Below are 13,393 nucleotides of genomic sequence, written 5' to 3'. Positions count from 1 at the left end.
ATTTGGGCCAAACTTACTGCGACACGTGAACTCAGGTTCGATGTGGAATTTTTATATGTCGAAATGTTTGTTTCGGCAGCCACATAAGACACCGCATTATAAAGCTGTTACTCCGGACGGTGTGTAAGGTAAACATGCATATTATATGAGGCCATGGGTGTTCTCTTCTGAGCCAATTTCGGAAACAGTTGCCTCTGCCGCCGTCAGTGTCATGTGACTGCATTGTTACGTCTGATTGGTAGAATGTTAAGGGAAGGAGTCGTCATGTGATTATTGTTGCTACGTCTGACTGGTGAAACGCAGTCATGTGGCAGAACCACTGTTGGCGTCTCTGGTAAAGATAATGAATGAAAAAAGGAGTAACGACTTTAGTGTGGCCAAATACAGCGGAGTAAGAGTAGCGATACTTCTTCACACATCTACTCAAGTAAAAGTAAAACGTATTGTGTGGTAAAACTACTCTGAGAAGTACATTTAAAAAAAATAAATAAATTACTCAATTGTAACGGAGTAAATGTAACTTGTTACATAACGTAACCACCTCTGCTTTTTTTTTTTTTTTTTCTTTTAAAAAACCTCTGCTTATCATAAGGCGTTATGCTGGCTATGGTCAATGCGTCTCCAATTGTTTTTTGAGTAGATGAAGTTTCACCTCGTGTCCCACTTCGAGTTTGAACTGGTCATACAGGAGCTTGTGATGGCGGTTCAAATGGTCGTGTACTGTTTGTTGTATTACCTCGTGTTGCGGCAACAACGGCGACTGTCGACAGAGGATTTTTTTTTTGTTCTGTAACTTCTTCTTTTTATAGCCTAAATAGTTCCATATTATGGATTTTGACTTTCTTTTGGTGACTAAACTGACTGTCGCTTTTTGTGCATGTCTGCTGTTAATGTTAGCAGGAGGACCAGCCTGTGAAGAGGGTGACTGAGTGGCAGAAGGAAGGGAGGGGGTGAGCGTGAGACATGAAGTAAAACAAATGTTTTTTCTAAAAAAAAAAACAAAACAAAAAAACATTGCACGACTTGCGATGTGGCTATCGCACATGCGCACATCGCGATGGCGATGTTCAAACGATATATCAGGCCTATTCATACATACATACAATTTGATTCATTTTGAGAGAAAACACAAGCAGACTTAAAGACAGCATCAGTGTATAATCAAGTATCTATGTATACAGGTTCACATTATGCTCTATAAGAAGGGTTGGGAGGGTTACCTATTTCCAACAGTCTATTATCTTCATTTTATAGTGTGTGTCTCGGCTGCCGGGCTTCCAGTCATTTCATGTTCATTTTTGTTTTGTGTTTGTTTGTTTTTTCCAATCAGATTCCAGCTTCTATATAGCATGTATGTAAACAAACATCCCATGTACATCCAATGTCCTTCATTGCCAGATTCTGATTTACCATTCTCGTCCTCCATGTAGGCTCAATGTGACATCGACATTTGATCTATGCTAACTAGTTTTGCAGCCTACCATATTGCAGTGGTGCGTGTAAACACAATGGGATTGATAAATATGTGTAGCTGCTGGCTCTGATGAACATGGAACATTATTAATTAAAAAAACAAAACAAAAAAAAAACATCTAACTCTGAGCAGCAAATAGGGATGGATTTTGTCTAAAGATAATAAGCATCTCGGGTGAGTATGATGTATTTTACACTACTTCAAGTATTTATGTTTTTGCCATCTTTGTTAGATATTGATTGTGAACTGCTTTATTGTAGTGTGCAGGTTTGGAGTTGTTTGTTGTATTGTACAGCATATAAGAAATGTCTCTCGCTGTAAGACCACACATGGACAAAATGTGTTTTTGTATATCATTTTGCAATGTGATAGTGGCAGTATTAAATAAGAGGTGGATGAAATCATTTAAAACCCATTGGAGGCCCAGGGGTGGAATGCACAGCCTGCTACTGAATTATTCGCAACAAATCCCACAATTATCATTATACATTTGGTTAATTTTACAGTTCATGTTTGAATCATCTTTTTCTTTGTCAATCTATAAAAAAAAAATAAAATGTACTACTACATATATATATATATATATATATATATATATATATATATATATATGTGTGTAGTAGAGGTACATTTTTTATATATAAATATATATATATATATATATATATATATATATATATATATATATATATATATATAGGGCTGCCCGATTATGGAAAAAACAATAATCACAATTATTGTGGTAATAATTGAAATCACGATGATTCAAAACGATTATGTTTTTGTTCAAAGCAAGAAAATGTTTAAACATTTGAAAATATTAAGATAAATAAAAAAAATATGTAAGCTCAGTTTGGACCAAACAGACTTTATAACAATAAATGATTATTTATGTTGGCAAAAATTTGAAGTTGGGGTGCAGCATGTGCAATATGACTTGTGGGGTGTAATCTAGTTTTGACAGGGGTGGTTGGTGAAATAACTTGCCTCAAAACAACTCAAAATTAATATTATTAGGGTTGCAGCTATCAAATATTTTGGTATTCGAAAATCCTGCTGAAAATTCTAGCGAATAATCAGGTATTTGGATAGAAATAAAAACCTACCTCTACAGTATATAGCCTACTTTTTGGTTAAACAAGTATAAATACAGAAGACAAAAAAACACTTTTGCATGTAATTAACAACCAACTGCTTTTCATTTTTTGATAGCTGATCAACAAGCTTGTCAGCAAACTATTTTCCTCTGAAACAGTGAGATTTTAGACAAATCTCTTCCCATAGATTTTATTCAATGGAACTAAAGTGACATCAGACCCACAATAGCAATTTTTGTCAGCTAAATAAATATCACATTTGAGTAACACTGGTTTGTTAAGTGATCAGTAGGAACGGCAAATTAGTCAAGCTGTCAGCATCAAAGAGGACATGTTTTTTTTTTTTTTTAAATGAAGTGCTCCCTCGCTATAACGTGGTTCACTTTTCATGTATTTTCTGTTTAGAAGAATTTTTTTTTTTTTTTTAACACAGTAATATACCCATTTTATAACATTTATGAAAGTTTGAACATTGAAAATGTTTAAACAAGAGAGAATTTGAGAAAATGTAAATGCCTCGAGAAAAGTGTATAAACTGTTTGGTGTGGGGTTTTAGAGCCTTAAAACACATATAATAAATTTAAAACATAAAGCTAACGGCTTCACGAATTTTGGGTATTTTTTGTAACCTAACCAAGTGGAAAACGAGGGAACACTGTACGGCTTGTCGTTGTACGTGTCAATAAAGACTTGGTTCCCATCGTTCACATTGAAGAGCCATTCAAATGACTTGATTCGTTCATCATTAATCAACTCAATGCAGATGAAAAGGCGAACAAACTAGCGTCCGGTTTAAGGTTACACATGACGGCTAGCACTGCGGTTAGCTTGCTGTAAGCCCTGATGAGATGCTTCATCATACATATACTACTAAAGGAAGTTTTATTTTGAAATTTGGTTTCTCACAGCCCCGTGTACTGTACTGCCGTTAGCTTGATTACGACTATCTCAGCGGCTATCCGAGGCAGAAATGTTGTTTCAGCTCTACTATTATTAATCGTTTTTGTCGATTATGCCTATTTTGTAATCGTAGAGGGTAATAATCGAAATCGTAATTGAAGTTCACGTGCCAGAACAACTGGTGGGAAATCCCAAAGAATTGCTTTTTCCACCTTCAAGCTTCCTACCCTTGCCACAATTGGCAAAATATTGCCCAAAGGGTTATATCACAATTGAGGGACGCCTCATTGAGGTAAGTTGCACATGTGCACATTCTCACATAGTTAACTAATTTCAATGTCTTTTTGGGATTATATTAGGCAGAGCCTGTTCAAATGGTCACAGCTCAGGGAGTCCATGTCCCTATCAGAAACATCTTTATCAAACAAGTATGATTTCTCAGTTCATCCTATTGCCAGTCTTTGTAATGCCATGAACAAACAAGGCTTTTTTTATTATTATTTCATTTTAATTGAATTTTCACAGAATCAAGATTAGAAATGGTTAAAGTGTCTCTGTGGAGAGAATCAGCCGCAGAAAATGTAAATGTGGGCTGTATATACAGACTGACACACTTAAAGGGCAATAAAAACAGTTCTGCGTTTGCCCTTAACACGTCAAGCCATACCGAAATGAAAGTGAGTTAAAGCTAATAGTTTGGTTTAACACAACATATTTTGTCAAACTGGTTTATTTATTTATTTTTTTGTTTGTCTATTCAACAGGGATGATGTACAACAGAAGAAGTCCTCATCTTGGGGCTTGATGAGGAGGGGACAAACAAAAAAAAATCTTTGAAATGGCTGGGAACCAGTCCACATCCCTATTAGGATCTGGTAGGAGGGTTTCCCTGAAGATCCCACCATTCCAAGTGAGGGGCTTTTGGCTGAACTTAGCCAAAAAAAATGGGTTCATGGTTGCAATAAAAAAAAACAAAAAAACTTTCTTGCCTTGAACTTGTGTTGTACTCATTATTTTATTATTATTATTATTATTATTATTTTAATTTATTTTTTTTTTTTTTTACGGCTTCACGTTTCTTCAACAAGTTAACACCAACCTGGAAAAATATTGTCCTATAGCATTTTTGTAAGAGTTTTTTTTTTTTTTTTTTTGCAAAAACACCCACATACTTCCGATTTACAACATTCACATCACTTCCTCAAAAAAAGAAAAAGAAGAAGAACAACAACAAAAAAAGAAAAAAGAAAAAAAAAGACTCCTTTCTGGGAAATATAGTCTGATTCCACATTACTTGCATTACTAGCACAATTTAAAATTAAATATCAACTTTCCCCATTTACTTTCAATGGGACTGATGTTGAACTTGTCCATATTCCACGCCCACTTCCATACATACAAATGATCATTACCAGCTATCTGATACTGCTCAGTGGGTCACTTGGTATATAGTGCATTGTTCAGTAACCAGGAGGTCACACGTTTGAATCTGACCTCTGATTGCACATTGCAAATATATCCAGGGCCATTATGCTAAGCGATCTACATGTATCCCAACCGAATATATCTAATTTTATTGAAATGATTAAACGCGTCTCCAGGTTTCAGCATCAGCTGACACAAATACAAATACGCCATTAGCCATGTTGGGGGTCAAGTTACTTAGCCTACTGGTAAAGCATCCACCTTGCATTACCCAGGTCTACCAATGTGTGGGTTCAAATCCAGCTTGGAGCACTTTTTTTTTTTTTCTCCTCCAAATTCAGGATAGTCATACAAGTTAACATCCATTTCATTAAATGGTATTTGACATGAACTTTTTTCAATTTTTATTAATATTTTTACTGAAATGATTAAAAGCACATGTCTCCATTCAGCAAAACCTTTCAGCAGCAGATGACACTTTTAAATACAAATATGCCATTAGCCATGAACGTGAATATGTTGCTTAGCTAACTGGTAAAACATCCGCCTTGCATTTCCCAGTCCAGCCAATGCGGGGGTTCAAACCTTACTGGGTTCAATCTTTTTTTTATGTCAAACAACTCCCACATAATACTTCAGATTTTCACCATTCAAATTTCAATTTGCTGAGAAAATACACGCCTTCCGGGGTATATATTGTCTGATTCCACATTACTTACACTCGCACAATTTAACGTTAAAGATCAACTATTCCTCATCTATTTTCAATGTGCACAGTAAAGTGCACAGTACATGTACAGGCAACAATAAAAGCACACAGTAATTTAAAAACAGTCAATTAAAATTAGTTTAAAAAAAGTCAAGACTAAAAATCAAAACTCAACAAGGGAAGAAATGAATCGTGATGCTGAATTTTCATGGCCTACATTCTTTTGTCTTACCTTAAGTTTCTGAGAGACAAAAATAGTTGTAAAGGTGTCATTTTACAGAGAATTCTGTTGAAACTCTGAACTGCATGACATCTAGTTTAGTATTAACATTAAATTAAATCGCATAACTCAACAACTTTATTTATAAAGCGCTTTAAGAACAGGCGTTGCTGTATACAAAGTGCTGTACATCAGTTTTACAGTAAACAAGAACAAAGCAAACATTTTGAAGTGCGAATACAGGTTGTTGTTGTTTTTAACAAGTAAATACATTTTATACCAGTGAATATATAAGAAGTAGTGAATAAAGAGATAAATAAATACATAAATAAGTAGACTAAACATCAAACTCATACACACCATAAAACACCAAGAACAAGCCTCATGGTGCGCCAAAAGCCAAAGAATACAGATGTGTTTTACGATGTCTTTTAAGAAAATGGATGGATGGATGGATGGATGGATGGTACTTACTGGCCTTACAATGAGATCGTCAAATAAAAATGCAGAACCTTGGTCAACATTTCTCACCTACCTAAAGCCTGGTTCACACATAAAGAGAATCGGGCTGTTTTTGTCCTGATATTGCCCCTTCCCGACCAAGGATGTCAAACACCCGACAATCGTTTGTCTTTATAAGATTATCTTATAAGATTATCTTTATACATTATGTGAGATGTGTTAAGAGTGGATTTGTCCCGATAATTGGGTCCAAAACCAGTTGGGGCCGACAATCTTAAATTATGAACGCGTTCAATATTTACGACAAAAATCTTAACGTCGGCGGGCACACAGAGGTGCGCCTGCGCCAACCAACTATGACGTCAAATGGAATGTAGCCAATCAACTGAAAAAAACGGAAGTGCGCGTATACAAAAACAACAACAATGGAGCACCGATTTGATGATCCACCATGGCAACGGGGAAGCAGAAGGCGGCGTACTTCACCCTAATGCAGTCGTGTAATGCTTACGAACACGTTTTTGGGAGAAAATGCAACACTGCAGCAGCTGCAAAAGAGAGACAGGCTGTATGGGAGGAAATTTCTGCACGGGTCAATGCGCAAGTTTAAATGTAGTCCTTTGCAATCACAATAACATTTCAGGTTGGCTTGAATGGTAGCCCATTAATTCATTTCACTTATATAAGGATAAGTGCTCCTGGCAGCAACTGAAGATGAAATATAAAAACATTGTTCAAACAGGTAAGACCTCCACATGATCTCACAGGTTTACCTCATTTCGACCATGCTTTATTTCTGTTACCTCCCTTTCTGAAACTGAAGACGCAAAGTTTCCCCACATTTCAGGGTTTCTTGAACCAGGGTTGTCAATAAACCTTTGTGAACTAGACCCCAGTCAGACATGACATGTAGGCAGCATTACCAGACACACATTTATACAATTTCTTTAAAAAAATAAAATAAAATAAAAAATAAAAAAATAAAAGGAAAAAAGATGATTTGGCGTTGAGTACCCCTTCAAACATTTCAGGGACAAACAGACTGAGCTGAATAAATGACATCCTTTCGCAGCTGCCCAAGCCTGGAACCTGATAAATGATGCAATAGATGAAGATGAGTATAGGGGAGTCAAGGTAATTGTCACGATGGGGAGGTGTTGGAGGCAGGACCCAAATGCACGGAGCAACAAAAACAGGGCAAGGCAGGGATGCAAGTAAAAAAGGGGTTTAATTAACAAAAAGGCAAACGAGGTACTCTGTGAAAATAAAATTAACAAGAGCCCCCCCCCAAAAAAAAAGACTAAAGCAACAAAAACAGGAGGGAAACAAGACATGGCATGGAATGCAACATGGGATGACAGGGACAGCAACAGCAACAATGACTCAACCAGAACTGAAAGAAAGCAGGGTAACTAAATACACATGGTAACGAGAAAACAACAGACACCTGGGCAAGATACAAGAGGCTTGGGGAGCTGATTGGTCAACACACTGGGAAGGGAAGACACACTCAGGTGGACATGGGTAGACATAACGGGACAAGGGAAGAGACAAGGAATACATGACAAACAAAAACACCAAAAGAAAACAAAATCCCACCCCCACAAAACCAAAATATGACAGAACCCTCCCCTCAAAGGACGGCTCCCAGACGTCCCACCAACACAAAAAGTCCAAAAACAAAAGGCGGCGGAAGGGGGCACGGAGGTGGGAACACGGCCCACACGAGGGCGTCCATGACGCCCGACAAGAGGTGAAGGCGGCCGCAGGGCTTGCGCCGCCGGTACTTTGGGCGGCGCCTGGCGAGGTTCAGGGACTTTGGGTGGTGCCTGGCGAGGTTCAGGGACTTTGGGTGGTGCCTGGCGAGGTTCAGGGACTTTGGGCGGCGCCTGGCGAGGTTCAGGGACTTTGGGCGGCGCCTGGCGAGGTTCAGGGACTTGGGGCGGTGCCTGGTGAGGTTCAGGGACTTGGGGCGGCGCCTGGCGAGGTCGGGGCAAGAGGCCGCAGCAGGCGAGGTTCAGGGGCGAGAGGCCGCAGCAGGCGAGGTTCAGGGGCGAGAGACCGCAGCAGGCGAGGTTCAGGGATTTGAGGCCTGTCCGACCCGGCACTCCTGGCGCCACCGACCAAAGACAGGGCTTCCTTGAGCAAGGCAATGGCTCGGGCGCCGGCTTCAAGCACCTCTTTCCGCCAGGGCTCCATTTCGGACCTTGCTCCCGCTGGGTCCATGTGTGGTTAAGTCATTCTGTCACGATGGGGAGGGGTTGGAGGCAGGACCCAAATGCAGGGGGCAACAAAAACAGGGCAAGGCAGGGATGCAAGTAAAAAAGGGGTTTAATTCACAAAAAGGCAAACGAGGTACTCTGTGAAAACAACAAAATTAACAAACACCTGGGCAAGCTACAAGAGGCTTGGGGAGATGATTGGTCAACACACTGGGAAGGGAAAACACACTCAGGTGGACGTGGTTAGACATAACGGGACAAGGGAAGAGACAAGGAATACATGACAAATAACCAAAAACACCAAAAGAAAACAAAATCCCACCCCCACAAAACCAAAACATGACAGTAATGGCATGTGACTTTTGGTTTGTCCTGTCAGGGGTCACGACAGTAAGTCACTCGCATGATTTGTTTGGCACAAGTTTTATCTGACCCTTTTTTAAATCCATCCCGCCAGGAGCATGTACCACAAGGGGACTCAAAGTTAATTAACAACTTAAATGGGGCTACGTGTCTGATTAGTGTGAAACATGTTAGGCTGCGGGCGGCACAATAGCACGTCTGCCTCCCAGTGCTGGGGACGCAAGATGGGGTCCAGGCTCCGGCCTTCCTGGGTGGAGTTTGCATGTTCCCCCTGTGCCTGCGTGGGTCTCCTCCCACATTCCAAAGACATGCATGGCAGGTTAATTGGCCGCTCTGAATTGTCCCTAGGTGTGCTTGTGTGTGTGGATGGACGTTCGTCTCTGTGTGCCCTGCGATTGGCTGGTAACCAGTTCAGCGGTGTACCCCGCCTACTGCCTGAAGCTGGCTGGAATAGGCTCCAGCACCCCACGACCCTTGTGAGGAGTAAGCGGTTAAGAAGATGGATGGATGTTAGGGTGCAGCTCTATCGCCTCTGCAAGTAACTTGAATAGCGCAATCACTGCTTTGTGGGATGCATTTCAAGTGAATGGTGCAGAATGGCAGGTTTACAAAGCATGAGGGGCAGGGATTGGGCAATATGAACAAGAATTATTTTCATTATTTTATTTTTTGCTCTCACCATTTTCTTTTCCTTTTGTATATATTTTAGGTTTCTATTTCCACATGCAAATAAGAGAAATCATGTTACTATAGCAACAACATAAAAACTACATCATTCTTCAAGCACAGCACTTTTATCCTAGTGTCCCCCTGATGAACACAAGAAAGTAGTATACTGGGAAACAGGAACGCTCACAAAGGAAAGCAATTGTACATTTGGAAGGTTGCGCTGGACCTTATAACAAAATGAGGGCAGGAGGTTGGGAGACTTTGCGATTGACTAGGAAAAACACACAAAGAAAGAAAATCAAGTTGTGTTTGATTGGTTTTCATTTAGGTTTTTCACTGTCACGATTTTCTTGCCTTCACACATACATTAGGCATAAGACAGTTACGAATTAAGGTGTAGTGGCGGACACAGGTGCAGGGAAACCGGGGGTGGAGGCAGAGGTGAAGGGAATTTAATCAAACCAAAGCAAAATCCATAAGGTAAGCAAAAAAAGGCATTTGTGGAAACGCAGCAAACGGCAACATGATGTGGTGAAAATAATGAACCGAAAGGAACTGAGTGGAAAACAGGTGACTAAATACACAAACTAATTACACAACAATGGACACCTGGACAAAGTGGCAGAGGGTGCTGATTGGTTGACATATGAGAAAGGGCAGGCAAACACAGGTGGACAAGACAAGGCTTGACAATTCTAAGGGAGATACAAGGAAAGCAGAACATAACAGATCCGTAAAGGAACATGATGACAAACTCAAAACTAGAACCCAGACAAAATCAAAAAACAAACCAAAACCCAGCCCAAACCATGAGTCCCTTGTTGTTTTCTTTCACCCTTTTGCTGATAAAGTTGAGATACCTGACAGTGAACCAACAATGAGAGGGATGGAATCACTTCACCTCTTCAGCTTTTTTTTTTTTGGACAAATTCAATGCTGACGGCAATGAAAATACAAATGAGTTTACAAAACTGATTTAATTGAGGTTTGGAAAAGATCTCTAAAGTCTCGAGATGTGCATTCACGTGGCCTCACGACCAAAAAAGTTCACGTTCAATAGAAGTCACTTTCGCATTTGCTATCATATGTTTTATTTTAGCAAAAAAACTTTACTCTGAAACAGCTTCTTTATTACATTGTTGTGTACGGACGTTGAAAGCCCATGAAAGATAGTCACACGCTGTATTTCTTGTGTGTATCGATTTAAGGAAGTGATAGGACCATCTTACAGTGTGAAAGATGACGTATTGATGTGTTAGAATTTGAATCCTTGACATGTAATATATATGTATTTTCTTCGTAGTTAATGGTAAAAGACATGTTGAATATGCATTACTCTCCAAGCCAAGTTCAAACCACCAGACGACGTCAGTTGTTGCTTCCCCCGGGCGCACTGGTATTCCGTCCTCTCGTCTCCGTGTCCTGCACTCATCTCATCTTTCATAGAACATAAGAGGGAGAAAGTGTCCACAGGCATCAACAGATGTAGGGCAACGCCGCAAAATGGTTTCCCTTTGAGCCAATCATTTAGAATCACTGTGATTCTAACACACGTCACGTCATAGTCATTGTGATGGTTGCCTAACTGAAATGTATTTTACGAATATCAGTGTTGGGCAAGTTACTTCCAAAATGTAATATATTTTATATTACTAGTTACTTGCATTTGAAAGTAATAAGTTTCTTTACAATATTACCGTCTGTGTAAAGTAATTAATTACTCAAGTTTAAGTTACTTCTTTCTTTTTTTTTAAAGTAACTTAATTCATTAATCATGATTTTGACATCTTAAAAAAAAATTGCAAAATTTGCAACCATAGCTGGTAAAGTTAACTTGAAATGAGGAACTTTATATAGCATGGGACATAATGTGAAATATTTTCACTCTATTATGGTGGGAGATCACTGCCTTTGATTCATATTTGTAATCAAAATGCATTTTTCAGATATTTTAACTGATATTTGGTCCAGTAAATAAATACACCATAAATGAAATTACCAAAATATTCAAATAAATTTATACACAAGGGAAAGATGAGTTTATATTTCCAAATGCCATGTTCCTCTTTACCTTAACAGTAACACAATGTATTTTTTTATGTATTAAAGTCAACTTAATCATTGGTCTAACAAATAATAGTGATGGATTAAGTATAACTGATAACTAAATTGAAACATGGAGTATTAGGTATAGGTGTTAGGAGCAAGTGGCTCAGTGGTAAAGTGGTCATCTCCCATCTGTGAGGTTGTGAGTTTAATACTCACCCTTGGGGACCATGTCGAAGTGTCCTTGAGCAAGACACTACCCCGATTTGCTTCCAGTGGACCTGACAGCTGTGTAGCAGCAGCTGACCACAGATGTTTGAATGTGTGTGCGGTTTTTAACTTTGTGTCTGTGAAAAGCTCTGTACAAATAAAGTTTACTTACTATTAAGTTGACATTTGTGGCAATGTATATTCAGCCCTGGAGGCGCTTCATTTATGATGCACGGCAATGACGTGACGTCAGTATAAGTAGATGCTCCAACTCTCCATACTCGCCTCATTTCCCCAAAACAGGTGACAACAATGTGACAGGAAGACAAACGGGCAGGACAAGATATGGCGCTTTATTTCCAATAACTAAATAAATAACTTTTAAAATTAAAATTATACAATTCTAATTTTTTTTGGACCAATCACGATAACCGAGTGTCAGGTTCAGTGGGATTGAGAGAAGGTGGACCCATGTGCAGGGAACAGTGTTGTCACTAACGTTACTAAGTAACGCGTTATTGTAATCTGATTACTTTCTTTCAATAATGAGCAGTCTAACGTGTTCATTTTTCCAAAACAGTAATCTGATTAAAGTTACTTTCCTAAGTGGCTGTACGTTGCTATTTTTTTTTATTACCTCATAATGTATGTAGTATGCAAAATTGTGTTGTCCATTTCGAAGATAATTTCGAGGAGGAAATGTTTCTCTTGCATTTGGGAGTGACGTCACATGGCATGTCACGTTTTCTCAAGGAAAGACACAACCCCGGGTCAGCAAGTGTGAGCCGCAGGCTTGCAGTCTGGCCAAAACAATAGACAATTCCTACCTCGTCACGACATAAACAATGGAAGAAGCATCTGGACCGCCACAAACCGCATTTGCTCATTGGAAATAAAGCCATTACTTCGCATTTGTGTCCAGTAAAGATTACAAAACCCTCTCAGTGCGTTGGAAACTTTGCGCTGGTTAAAACGTCCACATCCAATTTAAGGAAACATCACAGCACAACGCGATACAATTCCAAGCAAAGGCGACACGACAGGTAGGGAGACAGCTAGCAGTTCTACATTTCCTTCACAAAAACAACATGTGAGCCGCAGCCAGTTATGTCGGCAAAGTGTCGGAAAGTTACCTTCGTCGTGTGGAGGTTGTTTGATTAGAAGTCGTTTGCAAATTGTGCAGGAAAACTGTTGCCGTTAAAGTTGAGAGGATGCAGTGATATACGCGAGGACATTGAAACAGACTGTTTTACCGTGACCGGTAACTCACAATCTAGTTGACTTGAGCTTGTGATGCTAACTGGCTGCGAACGAGACGGCATGCGCGTCGCTCTCGCGCAGCGGAGTAAACATGCACATTTGGGTTATTCATACCCGCGACTAAAGTCTACAAGCAATCACAGCATTTTCTCGCTCTTCTGATTGACCATTCTCGGCAAAATAACAGAGGAGGTTTTGCCGGTTACGTTAAACAAATACAAATAAATAATAATAAAAAAGCCAATCTGCATGACTGTAGTTCAGCTCTGGTACTTGAGAAAATAGAAAATGTTACAGTTGCAACCAGCCTACACGTAAATGTTATAGTTACAGTTT

The sequence above is a fragment of the Festucalex cinctus genome, chromosome 13 (genome assembly GCF_051991245.1).
Source record: "Festucalex cinctus isolate MCC-2025b chromosome 13, RoL_Fcin_1.0, whole genome shotgun sequence".
NCBI lineage: Eukaryota > Metazoa > Chordata > Actinopteri > Syngnathiformes > Syngnathidae > Festucalex > Festucalex cinctus.
This window is presented reverse-complemented; position numbering follows the sequence as displayed.